General features: G+C 45.0%; 1 protein-coding gene across 2 annotated transcripts in view; it reads right to left on the bottom strand.

Annotated features, from left to right (window-relative positions):
- CCDC68 (coiled-coil domain containing 68) overlaps nucleotides 1–14916 on the bottom strand; it is a 167100-nt gene that overhangs the window by 3978 nt on the left and 148206 nt on the right. The window lies entirely within an intron of this gene.

The raw sequence follows: 14916 nt of genomic DNA on the forward strand, positions 1-14916 counted from the left end.
ATCTTTTTCTGGACTTAATTTTTGCTGGTATTACAACGGTCACAGTGATACTGCTATTCAGTGCGACGGTGCATATGTTTTGGTCATGACATGGCCTTGGTAAAACTGGTTTCATCCACTTGGCCTATTTAACTTTCCTGTAAAACCATTCTAGATGGCACAAAAAAGCACCCATGGTAAAGGAGCTAAAAGTCGTAAGTGGGCTGCAGAGTATATTTACACCACACACATGTATGCCCCAAAGATACAGCCGCCTGGACTGCAGATTAAACACAGGGAAAAGTGTCTTCACAATGTAAGAAAGCCCACTGTTCTACATTAGGTCATCCTTAAAGAATACCAAATAAGCCGACAAGGTATGGTGCCTAAAATATAAAAAAAGTGGAATACTATTTATTTCAAAAGTAGGTCTTCACATTGACTGAAGGTCTAAAAGCTATTTCACTGTGTTGGTCCAGCTGCATTTGCAATATGACAGGTCTATATGTGATTGAAATATTTATTTTTCTATATTCACCTTGGAAAATGCTACGAAAGCCCTTCACGGTTACTTCTTGCTTAAGTTTCCAAATTGGATTTAAAGGTGAAAAAAATGTGCTAACATAAGTAGAAAGACATCTTTATAAAAATGTAATTTAGGCAGCATGAGTCAGAAGTAGTTTAAGACTATTTATGCTGCTCATTACACCTTGAGAGCTGTTATACAAATTTCTTGGCCTGCCTCTGAGCCTAGGAAAGCCAGGAAGCCTTAACTCCAACCCACTTAGCAAGGATTAGCTATCGGGGAGTAGACAGCAGAACAAGGATAGACTTAGCACCATCTCTTGACCAGGGTATGCCCGGAAGGGCTTCTCCTATTTATTCCCAGGACCTTCCAAGACCGCCAGGCAATGATAGTGGAGAAAGAGCACCATTTTGGACACTATGGTAGCGGGAGCTCATTTAAAAAGGGGAGTGGCAACGGAGCTGAGGGAAGATGTGCCTCTAGGCAGAATGATTCTGCCACCATGAAATGGGAAATTTCATGAGTAATTTTACAGCAATGCAAAAATTAAGTGCTGCAAAAGAAGGTGGGGGACCATGAGAAAATAGTTAAGGTTGGGTGGTTGAACTCTCCAATCAATGGCTAGTGCACAGGAGAAATCAGATCCATCAACTACCACCTACCTCCTTTGAACATCCCTGGAAAATTCCATATGAAGAAGTCGGCTTTGCAAGAAGAAAGAAGACTCTTGACTCCTGCTAAAAAATGATGACTCGCTCAAGGACTCCCGAGTCCAGCTGACACCGAGGGACAGAAACTGCTGTCCAAGAATCGAGTGGTTGGTCTCCTGTTTGCTTGATTGAGGCACACAGGAAGCAGAATTACTCATGGTTCCAAGAGGACCCTGTTGACCACAGAGAACAGGATCTTTATGAAACCTGGCTGTAGAGAGTCTTGGTATCTAGAAACCTTTCCCAACAGCTTGAGAAAAGTGCTGAGGCTCGCAGAGGGAGGTCGCATCCAAATCCGGCAAGAAAACCAGGTTTATCCTACTTGGAGCTTTTTGTAGCATTAAAAATTGTTTCAGCAAAACCTCACAGTAAAAGTATCCAGCCTAGTGGATCCATGCCCAGCCACTGCTTCTAGCCTTGCCCTATTGGAGAATTTAGAATTGCAAAAAATTGAGCCAGAAGGTAAAACCTTGGAACAGGCAAGGAGGCAAATTACCCTAATGGCAAAGCACCCTTGGTGGCCATGAAATAGTATCTGTCCCACTAGCAGCTTTTGGCACCAAACCGAATGGCTTAAGCAGGTCCCCGACAATGGAATATCCTACTTTGAGCTCACTGGTCACAACCTTGGACCTTGCTCTGCTGGAAGATAGATTTTGACTTCAATTTCAGGGGCTAGGTTAAAGGTAAAAACTTTGACTGAGATGACTTGCTTATTGTAACTGATCTCTGTTTCATTGTGGTGGGCCTGAAATCACACCTAATCCCTGGTCAACCAAAACTGTTGCTTTCAATTGTGCTTTACTTTTTTCTAGGGGCTTTTTGCCTTAAAATGTAGACAAAGCAAATCTATTTTAATAAGATCGGTGTCTTTTTGCTCATAATTTTTTCTAAATTTTTATAAATTGATTTGAGAATTTTGTGTTGTGTTCTTTATTTCACACTTGGTGGTACTGCTTGAACTTAACACGCATTTCTGAGAGAGATAACCTGCTGCTTGTGCCATAGTAGCAGAGGCTGAGCAGAGATAATCTCAGATCTGGGTTTATCAAATTAGGAACCCAGTGAATTGGTATTCAGCAACTGGGATAGGATTTTGTCCAGCAGTCAATATTCAGTTTTAAAGGATGAGAATTACAAATCTCATTCCAGATTAAGAAACATTTTGCTTCTTATTTTTACTTGTAAGGAAGGATTTTGGTTTGATGAAAAGGGGGCTGAATCCGAGTCATAATTCCAAAATGTTGGAAACCCCCAGTACCAGTGAAGAGACCAGCAAGCACAGATCACCTCAGAGAAGAATGAGGACGATGTTGAGAAAGCACCAGTGCAGGAGTAGATGGCCTTTGGCTAGGTTTATGCCACAGAAATACCATACTCATATATACAAGATGAGGATTTACCCCAGGGGACAGCTTTGGTTTTTCTTGCAAGGCAGTGAAACGTATGCTATCTTGCACACTGTTACCATGAGAGCTTGAGACTTGCAGATTTGCCTATAGGGACAGGTCGGATGATAGGTACTCTAAAGTAAAATTGATTACCCTTGCCTTGGGAGGAGAAAAGGCTACCTTGGTGGTAGAAGAAATAAAGGTAAAGTCTGTCTAGCTGCTGTGGAGGAACAGGCAAGCACATGCCCTTGAGGAGCAAAAGGTAGCAACTGGCTTGGCACTGGAATACAGAAAGTTGACCTCGGAGGAGTGGAATGTCATGTTCGCCCATGAGAGGAGCTAGCAGTAGATGAACTTGAGGTCCAGAAAAGCACCAATGTCAAGAGGGATCATGTAAGAAACTGGGCTACTGGTTGCTGGTTGGGGGCGGGGTCAAACCCTACTCAAGCATTAATCACAATTCTTGCCAGGATGGAGTCATACGCAAACCCCAAAATAACCTGTAGTTAACCCTTTGGTATCTTCGCTCAAAAGCAGTCAGGCTTTATTTAGAGGCAATGTGTAAAGTATTTATGTAGCACTTCAAACAGTAATAAAGTGAAAACACAAGAGAAATCCAACACCAAGTTGGAAAATAAAGTAAAATGTAATCAATGGACACCAAAACAACAAAAAACCAATTAGTAGAACCGAAGTAGTCCAATTTTAAAGATTTAGATACAAATAGTGCTTAAAAGCTCAAAGCGCCAACTGTGATTATCTGGTCACGCAGACCGGGACAAGATCACAAGTTCAGGATGACCAAGATGGAGTGCAGACCAGATACAGGGGCAAAGTTAGGCCCGCTGAACAAAGTACCTTATGTCATTGGTGCATGGACTGCACAGCACTGCTTTGAAACCTTTCAAGTCGTTCAGCATTGGTTCTGATGAAGCGGTGCGGCGAGCCCTTGTGGGGCTCTGTGTCATTCTGTATCCGTTCCGGTGAGCTGTGCGGTGAAGCTTGGTTAGACTTTGGTCCCGTGTTCAAGATACAGGTCCAGTCTTTTTCACTCAGGCAGCAGACTAGCAGTCCCTGCAGCAGAGCAACACAACAATCCTTCTTCTGAGTTTTCCACAGGCCAAGATGTGTACTGAAGAGTTGGGTCTGAGAGTCCACTATTTATACCTCGTACCCACTTTGTAGGGGAGGGCTCTAGAAGCTTCTCCCACTTCACAGGTGTCTGGAATTTCCTTCCTCCCGGGCCCCAGCTTGTCTGGTGGCACAAAAGACAAGTGTGAAACCATTTGTCAGTGTGCTGAGGCAGTCTTTGTGATGGGCAAGTGTGGCAGGTGGCAGCTCTGCCCCCCTTATCAAGTCAAAGATGTCCCATACCTCTTTGTTTCAGCATCTAGGAGCAACACACAAAGACCAACTGCCAGCTACACTTAATTATGTGACCCAGAATACAGGCTGCCGGCACCAAATGGGTGGGAAAAGAAAATGCAAACTTTCTAAAAGTGACATTTTCAGAATTTTGACTTAAAATCCAACTTTACCAACACAAAGGGTTTTTAAATTACAATTCATCAGGAGACCAAACCTGACTATATCGATCCTTTTAGTGTTTCTGCTGCAGAATCTGGTCCTACCCCGAGTATTGAAACATACCGTTTTTGAAACATGAGGTCATGATCTGACCCTACAAAACTTCGACATTGCTACTCTAAAATAAGGTTTTTCTGCCTGAACTCATCATTTCGTTTGGGCAGCTTCTTCAGTAGGACCCCTACTAACCATGCTATATCGATCCTTTCAGTGCTTCATTTGGGCTACTTCCCAGTAGGAATTCTACCAAACCTGCTATATCGATCCTTTCAGTGCTTCTGCTGCAGATTCTAGCCCTATACAGCGTATTGGAATATACAGTTTTTGAAACACGAGGTCATAATCTGAATAACTTCATAAAAACAAAGATGCTCTGTGATAACATTTGATAGGGCTATATCTTTAGTAGTTCTCGCCCAACTCAACCAACACATTGGCAACAACAACCTAATAGACTCTCACCAATCAGGTTACAGGAAGGGGTGCAGCACAGAAACAGCTATTCTGAATATAGCAGACAATATACATAATTCTCTGGATGCTGATAGATGCTGCCTGCTCATCCTCCTAGACCTATCACCAACCTTCGACACGGTCGACCACAAGTTTCTTCTGAATTCCCTGCACCAATGGATCGGAGCAGATGGCACGGTTGGTTATGCAGTGGTTCGTATCATTCCTGCACAACTTCTTGCAACAAATTAAAATAAACAACTCAACTTCAGATTCTTGTGCCATCACCAGAGGCATCCCCCAAGGCTCAGTGTTCTCACCTACACTCTTCAATATATACATGTAACTCCTCACCTTAATACTTAAACAAGCAAACATCGCATACCACCTTTATGAGACAACTCACAACTTTACCTGGAGTTATCCTCTCTGACTAACATATGCCAGCTGAACACCACTCTCATAATGACCAAAACCGGTTGACTCTTAACCAACTCAAACTCAACCAAAAAAGATGGACATTCTCCTTCTATCCAACCAAAGGCAGCCCCCAAATCCAAGAATGACTAAACAACCTAGATGGCCTAAATGGCAAACTGACTGTGGCAGACTACGACAAATCCCTGGGGATCATCATGGACTCAAGTCTAAACATGAGCTCTCACATAAAGACAACAGCAAAGGGTGCCTTCTTCAGCCTAAATCTTCAACAGTATTAATTCCTTTCTCCCGCCAACTGACTTAAAAAACAGCTAACAAGCTCTGGTTCAGTCCAGACTGGGAATGCCACCTTCCTAGACACCCTGAAATCTCATTTAGCCCCAGTGAGAGCCACCCTAAATGCAGAAGCAAGGATGTTAAGAGGAGCAAAGAGATGTGAAAACATCTCCCCCTTACTGAAAAGTCTAGAGAGGTTACCAATCGAAACATGTTGTTGTTTAAAAACTGCCCGTCTCACACACAAAGTTCTTCACACTGGCAATCCAGCCTACCTTGCATTCAAACTCATTAAGGCACAGCGAGTACATGAGTGATATTCTTGTCATTATAAAATTTGCACTTGGTATCGTGGGGAGCTGCAGCTTGAAGTGATGCCTTTAAAGGGGTCCGGTTTATTTTATAAATCCCATGAGTAGCAAGTTATGGTTATCATGTGTGGACAGGACTAGTGCATGTCCTAGAAATTGAATTTCTTGTTCCTACATGCACAATTTTGTTCCTCACAGTAATTACAACTGAAATTGAAATTTTTTGGCCACCATGTTAATAGGGGTGACTAAATTAAATATTGTATTTATAACAAAGCCTATAGATGTAGTGCAGTCAATGATGTCAGGTTTGCAGTAGAAGACAAAAAGTAAAACCAGGACTGCATGGGTAAATTTGCAGGAGGCAGAGAGATGAGCTGGAATGTGTTTAAGAGTCCACTTTGAGTGTTGATATGTCAGCCTAGATATTAATTGAGTCCACACATCTTAACCACTGAAAAGTCCTCCACGTTACAGTGAACACTATTAGCAAAAGAGATCACATTATTTTTGGCCTGTACCAAAAGGAGTAGTCCAGCCTCAGCTCCTAGGCCAATTCACCTCTGTAAGGGAACACAAGTAGCCTTAGCAACTCAAGCCAAATCGCACCAAGGAGGGCAAAACATCCATGCACTGGGGTTGCTGTGGGCCCTTGTAGAGAAGAAACAACCCTGCAAACAGGGCTGGACTGCTCCTTTGACACAACTAAAAAAACATTTACATTCAGATTTAGTTCAGTACAGATTAGAAGCAGAGACGCCTATTTGCTAAGATAATGTCATGTAATGTTACATTGAGGAATTTTTTGTAGTTAATAAATGCTGGATTAGCACTTAGACTCATCAATAAATAGGTATTGTTTTGCATAGCCTTTATGAAGATGTTTTTCAAATAAATGGAACTGACATTACTGTTCTAGTCCTAAGTATTTTCTCAGAATTTAAACATTTGCATTAAAATACTGTAATAAAAAAACAACATAGCTGAAGTGATGGTGCCATTAATATATATGTATGCCAAGTCTTTAAAGAAGATTGAAAAACAGATGCAAGCCTTAGGACACTAAAATTGAGCAGCGATTCTTATTGTCAGACGTTAATGCATAGCTAACAGAACATGGTACCCTGAGGGGTCTACAAACTAAGATGAGGATGACACTGTAGCACCGATAAAAGCCCCTTTGTGTAAGTTGCAGAGCAAACTAACTCAACTCCATTTGTGTACACAATTGTTGGTGGCCGGGGAATGGTGAGGGGGTGAAGTAAAATTGTGCCATCTGCATAAAATGGATATCTTGAACAAGAATTCGAATTATTAGCAACATTTTATAACGCGCGAAGTTGTAAAATTGGAATCACTGAGAATCCACACACTTGTATTTTTGGGACAGTAGAACAAACTATTGAGGTGTGGTTACAGGCCAAGTACTACTGCCAGGAATTAGCAAAGGCCAGCACAACATCCCTTTCTGGTTTATAACCAAGCATACCCTGACAACATCGTTATGGCGTGTTTATATGCCGTAGGGGTAGTGGGAGGGTGTACGACGTGAAGGGTGTGATGTTTTCTCAAGCAAGGATGATGCACACTGCCACTTCAGGAGACAAAATATTGCTAACGTCTTGGCTACCTTATTGATTTGTGCCGGATGACACAGTGATGTTAGATGAAATTCAGGGCCTGAGCTGGGCTTTTTCATCAACTCCCTGGTTATCTACTGAGGATCAGCAGGTGGGAGTGGTCCGGCAAGAGGTTTGGAAATTTGAAACCTGCTCAACACTTCCCCACCGACCATGACCACTTGCTGATCCTCCAGACTGGAGTTCACGGTGAAGTGTAAGTAGACAAGGCTGCAAGGGTAGGTGGGAGACATTCCCAGTCCAGTCCTTCCTATGATCCATTCTGACCCCAAACCTTTGTGCTGGAGACAAGCTCAGGAAGTTTATTGATTGAAGCTGATCCAGTCCTATTACTCTCATCCATAGTGCCCTGCCGCCTCTACCTCCCAGCGAACTTTCTGGGTAGGGGGGTTACACACTTAAAAATAACTTATCACATATTTTAGATGAACTGTTTAAGCCAAACCTCAGTAAGAAATTGAAGCAAAAGCTAGAAGAGAGCAAATGGAAGGGAAACACACATTTGCTCAGACCAAGACTTCGAGGTACCACTTATTGGTGCAGCGCAAATAATTTGGTTGAAAGGTTTCACATATACACCTGAGATAAACGACTATTTTTTTTTTGCCACATACGAAAGAAAGGGCTAGCACAGAAAAATATATTCCACCTGCTGCTTCACACCAATAGACAACATGGCAGTCATGGAGCTTACTGGGACCTAGCAGTGAAAGGGCTTGATGTACTACTAACTTAGGTTGAACTAACTGGGAACTGCAATTAATGTGTGTTAGTGGTAGCTGGCAAAGTTTTGTGGTTCGAGTACACTGATCATGTTGACTGTTCCTGCTGACAACGTAGAATCAGAAGCACCAAAAGGGGGATGCAGAGGGGAATAAGAAAAGGCAAATGAGGAGGAGAGACGAGGCGCAGAAGGGAGTCAGCGATCAATTACAGCAGACAAAGGAATCAGTGTTACAAGGGGAATTATGCAGAGGGGAGAAAGATCAAAACTTTAGTGGGAAAGACAGAAGAGGTACAAAACAGTGGGGCAAGAAAAGCACACTAAGGAGGAAAATCAATTAGCAAAATTGTAAGGGCCAATAAAATCAACAGAGGAAGAAGAGCAAACTGTAGAGAAGATGGGGAGCTACAGGCACAATAAAGATGGACAATAAGGGGCAAGGAGAAAAAATGAAAAATGGAAAGGGAAAACCAAAGGTAAAGAGCAAGTGTAGACCCAAACAGTACAGTACAAAACCATTATTAGGCGCAAGATCAAAGAAAAAAATGAGATGGAGCCAAAACACAAACGTAAGGGACCCCCAAACCACACCCAAAATAACAAAAAAAGAGATGAGGGGAGGAAGAAGAAAAGGCACAGTTGGGATCGGTAGTTAAGAGCACAGCAAAGAAGTAGAACTAAAGACACAGAGCGATGGAGTGTAAAAGGAATAGAAGGGAGGGACAAGAAGCTGAAAGTTAAGCAAACAGAGAAAGAGGGTAGGAAGAACGCTGAAAGAGATAGACAGCTCAAATGCACAGGAAATAAAGCACATGTGACAGAAACAGAATAGTTTAGATTGAGCTTATTTGTAACTTTGAGCTAATCAAGACTTTCGAACAAAGGAAGTCATTATAAAATATACAGAAAATAAACTCATAGGAGGTACATTCTTGAAAATCAAAAATATCCTGAAACTACATTTCCGGATGAATAGAAGTTCTTGTTAAAAAGCAGCCTTCAAAATTCAAATAATGGATTCAAATATCGTCTCTCTCACTACCTGGGTAACACAACCACTGATTAAACAACTGAAATATAATTATTTAAAGTTCTTAAAAATAATTATCAAAGCAAAATCGAAAAGAAATAAAGTAGTCTCGTCACTGGGTTAAAATACCTACTATGCTAACACAAGAGGTTAAACCGAATGTTTAACAAGAATTTTTAATGCAATAGGTCTCGCATTTGAAAGCATTTTAGCTATTGCCATTGGAAATGACAATGCCTTTTACTTATGTATTTTTTAAAGCAACACATACATAAAAGGCATCGTAATTTTTAATGCCAATAGCTCAAACTCTTGGAAATGCGAGACCACTCTTATGGTAGCTGCGCCCCTTTCTTTAGATGCTGCTCGCCGTATTGAGGTTACAGTAATCAGAGTCTAAAGAAAGGGGCGCGGACAACATTAAAGTGAAAGCACGTATGGTGCGCTTTCACCTAAAAGGAAAAAAAAAAAAAATTAAAAAAGGTTCTGTAGCGCCTGCTAAATTGAATGCGGCCTGCACTGTTAATTAAATAAATAAGCGCTGCCACTAAAGTTAAAAGGGGCCCACGCTGTAAATTAAATAAGCACGGCCACTAAACGCAAGCGGCCCACACTGTAAATTAAATAAGCTTGGCCACTAAAGTTAATGCAGACCGCACTATAATTTAAATACAAATAATTTAAAAGCAGGCGGCCTGCTGCGATGTCGTGGGTGGAATAATGGAAGATCATTAAAGAAAATAGTGCTCACCGACTTATAAAGCAGACCGTGTAACACCACAGGTAAAAAAGTCCAGTCGTTAAGGCGGTTTCAAGAAGGGACTACTAAGCCTATTTACAAATGAAAAACAACCATTTCACAAGGACAGTAACAGGAGCCAATTGAAAAGATGGGCAGCATGTCTCGCAGAGCAGTTCATGCGCTGCCCAGACTCGACCCAAAAAGGGGTGTGCATTTCAGTTTTCTTAAGCCTTGGATACAAATAAATAGGATAAAACGCAGCTATTTTCAGCAGCATTAGGTTTCCTTTTTGGTTTCAGCACTGGAGGTTTTAGCATGGTCATTCGGTGGCATGTAACCATCATCTGTGGCTTCTGCTGATTGTAATGACTTCAGCTCCGCCCGCGAATATAGAACCATGTGTATCCTCTGGCCAGGTGTGGCCAGAGGCTATATATAATGAAGGGGCTAAGACCGCACATGTTTTTTTAGCCCATAACATATACACTCTGTGGCTCCAATTATTTAGCACCTTCCTTAGCACACCCACACTACACTAGCGACAAGGGTGAGCCACCTAGCCCTACTAATTTAGCTGCAGTTCGCAGTGATCACCCTGAAATGACGATGTCCTCACCTGATCCAAGTCACTGGCATGCGCGTCCGGGCCGAAGAGCCTTCGGTCCCAGTAATCTGTGCAGATCTCGCTGTGCGGGACATCTCCTGGCATGCGGACTCCACTCTAACTCCACCTGTGCAAGGTTAATAATCGACTGCGTGGTTGGATACACCCCCGCGGACACAGCCGGACCTGCACACAGCACCACCTGCTGCTGACAAAAGTGCTCAGGAGTGGCTTTCCCCCCCCTTCCTCCTGGCCTCTGGATCCTGACCGAACACATCGCCTGCTCCAGCACCCAGAGGGTTGACCTGCCTGCCACTTGCTCCACGGCTCCCATGGCTGAAGCCCTGATGCTCGCTGAGTTTAGCACCATTCTCTTTGGTGCTCATAAATAGGCATCGGTTGCTGTAAGACTTTTGCCCTTCTCTGTGGTAATCATAAACAAGCATTGGCTCCTGCCAGACTGCCACCAGGCCTCACTTCCCTGCTGTTATCAAGCATTGGTCGACACAAGGTCTCTTTCCTAACTATGCCAACTGAGCTTAAGAGATACTGCAGCCATAGGTGATGAGGCCATCAACGGCATGCCCCCACAAGGCCCGCCCAGACAACGCCCCAACATACACTGGTCAGCACCCTGCCACCCTTCAGGGAGCTTGTGGACGCTGCCACTGTGTAACCTCGCTGGAAGACCTGGATAAGCAGGTTGGACAACCATTTTGTCACGACTTGTGAGACCGACAGCACTATCAAGAAATCCTTCCTGCTCAACTACACGGGGAGTAAATTTACAAGCTGTTTAGACACCTGCCCGACACTAGGGTTGCGATCAACTATGACGCAGCAGTTAGAGTGCTTAATGCGCATCTCGACCCGCACTTAACCCGGACTAAGAGCGCTTCAAGCTCCGTCAAGCCTGGCAATGTGGGGGAGGGAGGAGGTCCATGGACACATTCTACGCATGCCTGTGGGAACTAGCCAGCAGGTGCACAGCAGATGACCAACAAAAGGAAGTAAGGGTGCAACTTATACAAGGCTGCAGGAACAAAGCACAAAGGGGCCTCATCCTACGACAGCCAAACATTACCCTGGATGACAAACTCATCTTGGCCCGGTCCCATGACCCATCTACTGCCAGGGCCATGGAAATGGACCTAGCCATCATGCAGCAGCCTGAAAGAAGCTCATCAGTGAAGACTGAATCACCGATGCGTTTTGTGCATGAGGCAGGGGAAACAAACCCAGACAATCAGCCCCTCTGAGTCCCGCTGTGGGTATTGTGGGCATGAAGAACACCCCCTCGAAGAATGCCCGGCGCAGGAGCAGTCGTGTTCGAAGAGTGGCACCCTCAACCACTTATCCACCAAATGTAGAGATGAGCCCAGAGGCCGAGGTGCACGAGGGAGGTGGATCCCATCGAAATTGGTAAGGCAACTGTCCCTGGAAGACCAAAAACCCAGAGGAGCATCTAAGAAGTCACCTCTTCACCGACACCAAGTAGAAGACTCATCTCTAGTCCAATGGTGGATGACATAATTGCAGTCCTAAATGACTCACAGTGGTTCGCCAAGCTGGACCTCAACGTCGGGTACCACCAACTGATGCTGACGGAGGACAGTAGCTATATCACAACATGTTCCGTGCACTTAGGTCGACGACATTACAAGGGGCTGAACTTTGGAATTTCCTCCGCGACCAAGGTCTTCCAAGATGCAATCCGGGAGACCCTGCCCGACTTACAAGTAGTCATGAATGTAAGGGACGACATCCTGAGCCACTCAAAGACTGCTGAAGAACATCACCGGCACCTCCGAGCAGAGTTGAAAAGACTAGCAGATCATGGGGGTCACCCTCCATCGAGACAAGTGCTCATTCTTCCAGAACTCCATCGAGTTCTTGGGTTATGCCTTTCACCAAGAAGGGGTCCAGGTGGATCCCTGCAAATCCCACCCGGTCAAGCAAGCACCGGCTCCAACCACCGTGTCGGAAGTACGTTGCTTCCTGGGAATGGCCACATACTGTGGCCGGTCCATTCTGAACCTAGTAACCGTTGCCAAACCTCGACAAACTCTCACCAAGAAAGATGCTCTCTGGAGGTGGGGCGACAGCGAAGCAGACGCTTTCCAAAATATCAAGGAAGCACTTCTCAGCAAAAGAACAATGGCTTACTTTGACTCTAAGAGGCACACTGAACTGTTAGTCAACAACAGCCCTGTGGGCCTAGGAGCGGTGCTCACCCAGGAGGAGGAACCAGGCAAGTGAGCACCACTCGCCTTCACCAGTAAAGCTCTCACACAAACAGAGGCTCAGAACTCGCAAATAGAAAGGGAGGCATTGGCCATCAAGTGGGCGTGTGGTCACTTCCACCTTTACCCCAGCGGACGGCTGTTCCACGTGGTCACCGATCAACAACCGCTTGTCCCTTTATTCTGCGGCACAGCACCACAACCTCCACCGTGGATTGAACGGTGGGACATCCAGCTGCAACATTACCAAATGGAAATAGTCTATCGACAAGGGTCAAAGAACCTGGCTGACTTTCCCTCCCATCACCCCCATCCCCTGTGGATGACTGCAATGACAGCACAGACACCACAGAGGAGTATGTGAGTATAGTGTCTCAAGAAGCATGCCCCCAAGCCCTCAATATTCCAGAAATCAGTGAAGCAACCAAAGCCAACCTGTCATGGTGAAAGTCATGGATGCTTTACAACAAGGCTCTTGGCAGAACTTCCTGCGAGATGCCAAGAACTGGCATGGCCAGAAAAAGAACACCTTGGGAAGATATGGAGAATACACAAAGAATTAAGTGCCACAGCCGAAGGCCTTATATTGCAAGGAGCACGCATCGTAATCCCCTGAAGTCTCCAACTCGGAGTTACAACCCTCGCTCATGGAGGCCACCAGGGGACTGTCTGGATGAAATCTCGGATGAGAGAGACTGTCTGGTTCCCGGGCCTGGAGACAGCAGTAGATATGTTCATGACGCAGTGTCCATCATGCTAGCTCACCAGTCTTCTTGAAGCCCCAGCACCCATCATCACGGAGGAGCCGTGCACAATCCCATAGTCCCAGATAAGCCTTGATTTTGGGAGCTTACCAGATGGGCGGATCACAGTAGTGATAATCAACAGTTACTCTAAATACCCCATAGTCAAAGTGGTGGAGTCAATGGCCTTCATGAAAGTTGCTCCGGTGCTGGAAAGTACTTTGCCCTGTTTCGCCTCCCACAGGAAATAAGAACAGACTATGGGCCGCCGTTCTAGGGGCCAGAGTACAAAGACCTGCTAACAGCCTTAAGCATAAAAAACACTGCTGCATCACTTCGCAGTGGCCACAAGCCAACGGTGAGGTATAGCATTTTATGCGTACACTGAACAAGACCCTCAGTATTGCACTGGCAGGAAACTCTAATCCTGAACTCCACCTACACCAATTCCTGTGAGACTACCGAGAGACAACTTACTGCACCACACAGTGGTCCCCCTGGGAATGGACGTTGAACGGACACAAGGGGGACACCATCCCCATTTCCCACCAATGGCGTGCCAAGCCTGTATAAACCAGCAGGTGCTCAGCCAAATGGGCCCGGACCAATGAGTGGGTGAACCTGAAGAGGCATTCCAAGTCCCAACAACAACTGCCAGGAGACCTAGTGCTAATAAAGGATCGAAGGCCAGTGTGCAAGTTCTGGACACCATTTGAGCCCGGCATATAGACAATCGCCCACGTGACTGACACCATGATCACTGCCAGGAAGGGCCAATCGGCATGATCCCCAATCCGAGGATGAGGAAGTCGCTAAGGAGGACCTGTACTCACAATCTGACTCAAGAGAAGTTCCATCAACTCACCCCACTGCTGGATCACTGAGTGCCAGAGATGGGTCAGCGGCAAACCCCCAGCCGGAGCAGGAATCTGGAGGCACAGATAGTTGCTCCAACCATCTGTGCTACAACCGGAGGCCAAATCCACAGCCAAGCCAAAGACTTTCTGTCAAGCACAAGTTGTGGCCAAGTTGGGGAGGGACGTAATCATTTAAGCACAGCCCACAGTGCCAAGATGACCGGGATATAGCACCATGTACGTTCTCTGGCCAGACATGGCCGGAGGGTATATAATAAAGGGGCCAAGACCGCACAAGGATTTTGAGTCTGTAACCTATAGACAGTCTGTGGCCCCAATTATTTAGTGCATTCCCGGGGCCCGTGGATAGCCTCACGAGGGCCCGTTACATTTTCCTCGAAGCAGACAGTTACTCATGATTGTTGCAAAAAACAAAGTACACTGTATCTCTGTGCCCTTCTTAACTGCTCTTCTCAGCAGAGGAAAAACACTTTTCATTCTTATTTCAATCTACACGTAGGCAGAGGAACATAAAATGGAAAGATACCTTTGTCTTTCATCTTGAGTTTGGAAGAAACGCTGGTGGCCTTTGGGACTTTTAAGGGACTCGGCTTTTAAGACAGCTTAGAGTGACAGGGGAATGTCTAGTTCCGGATTTG

This window comes from Triturus cristatus, chromosome 2_1, assembly GCF_964204655.1.
Source record: "Triturus cristatus chromosome 2_1, aTriCri1.1, whole genome shotgun sequence".
Taxonomy (NCBI): domain Eukaryota; kingdom Metazoa; phylum Chordata; class Amphibia; order Caudata; family Salamandridae; genus Triturus; species Triturus cristatus.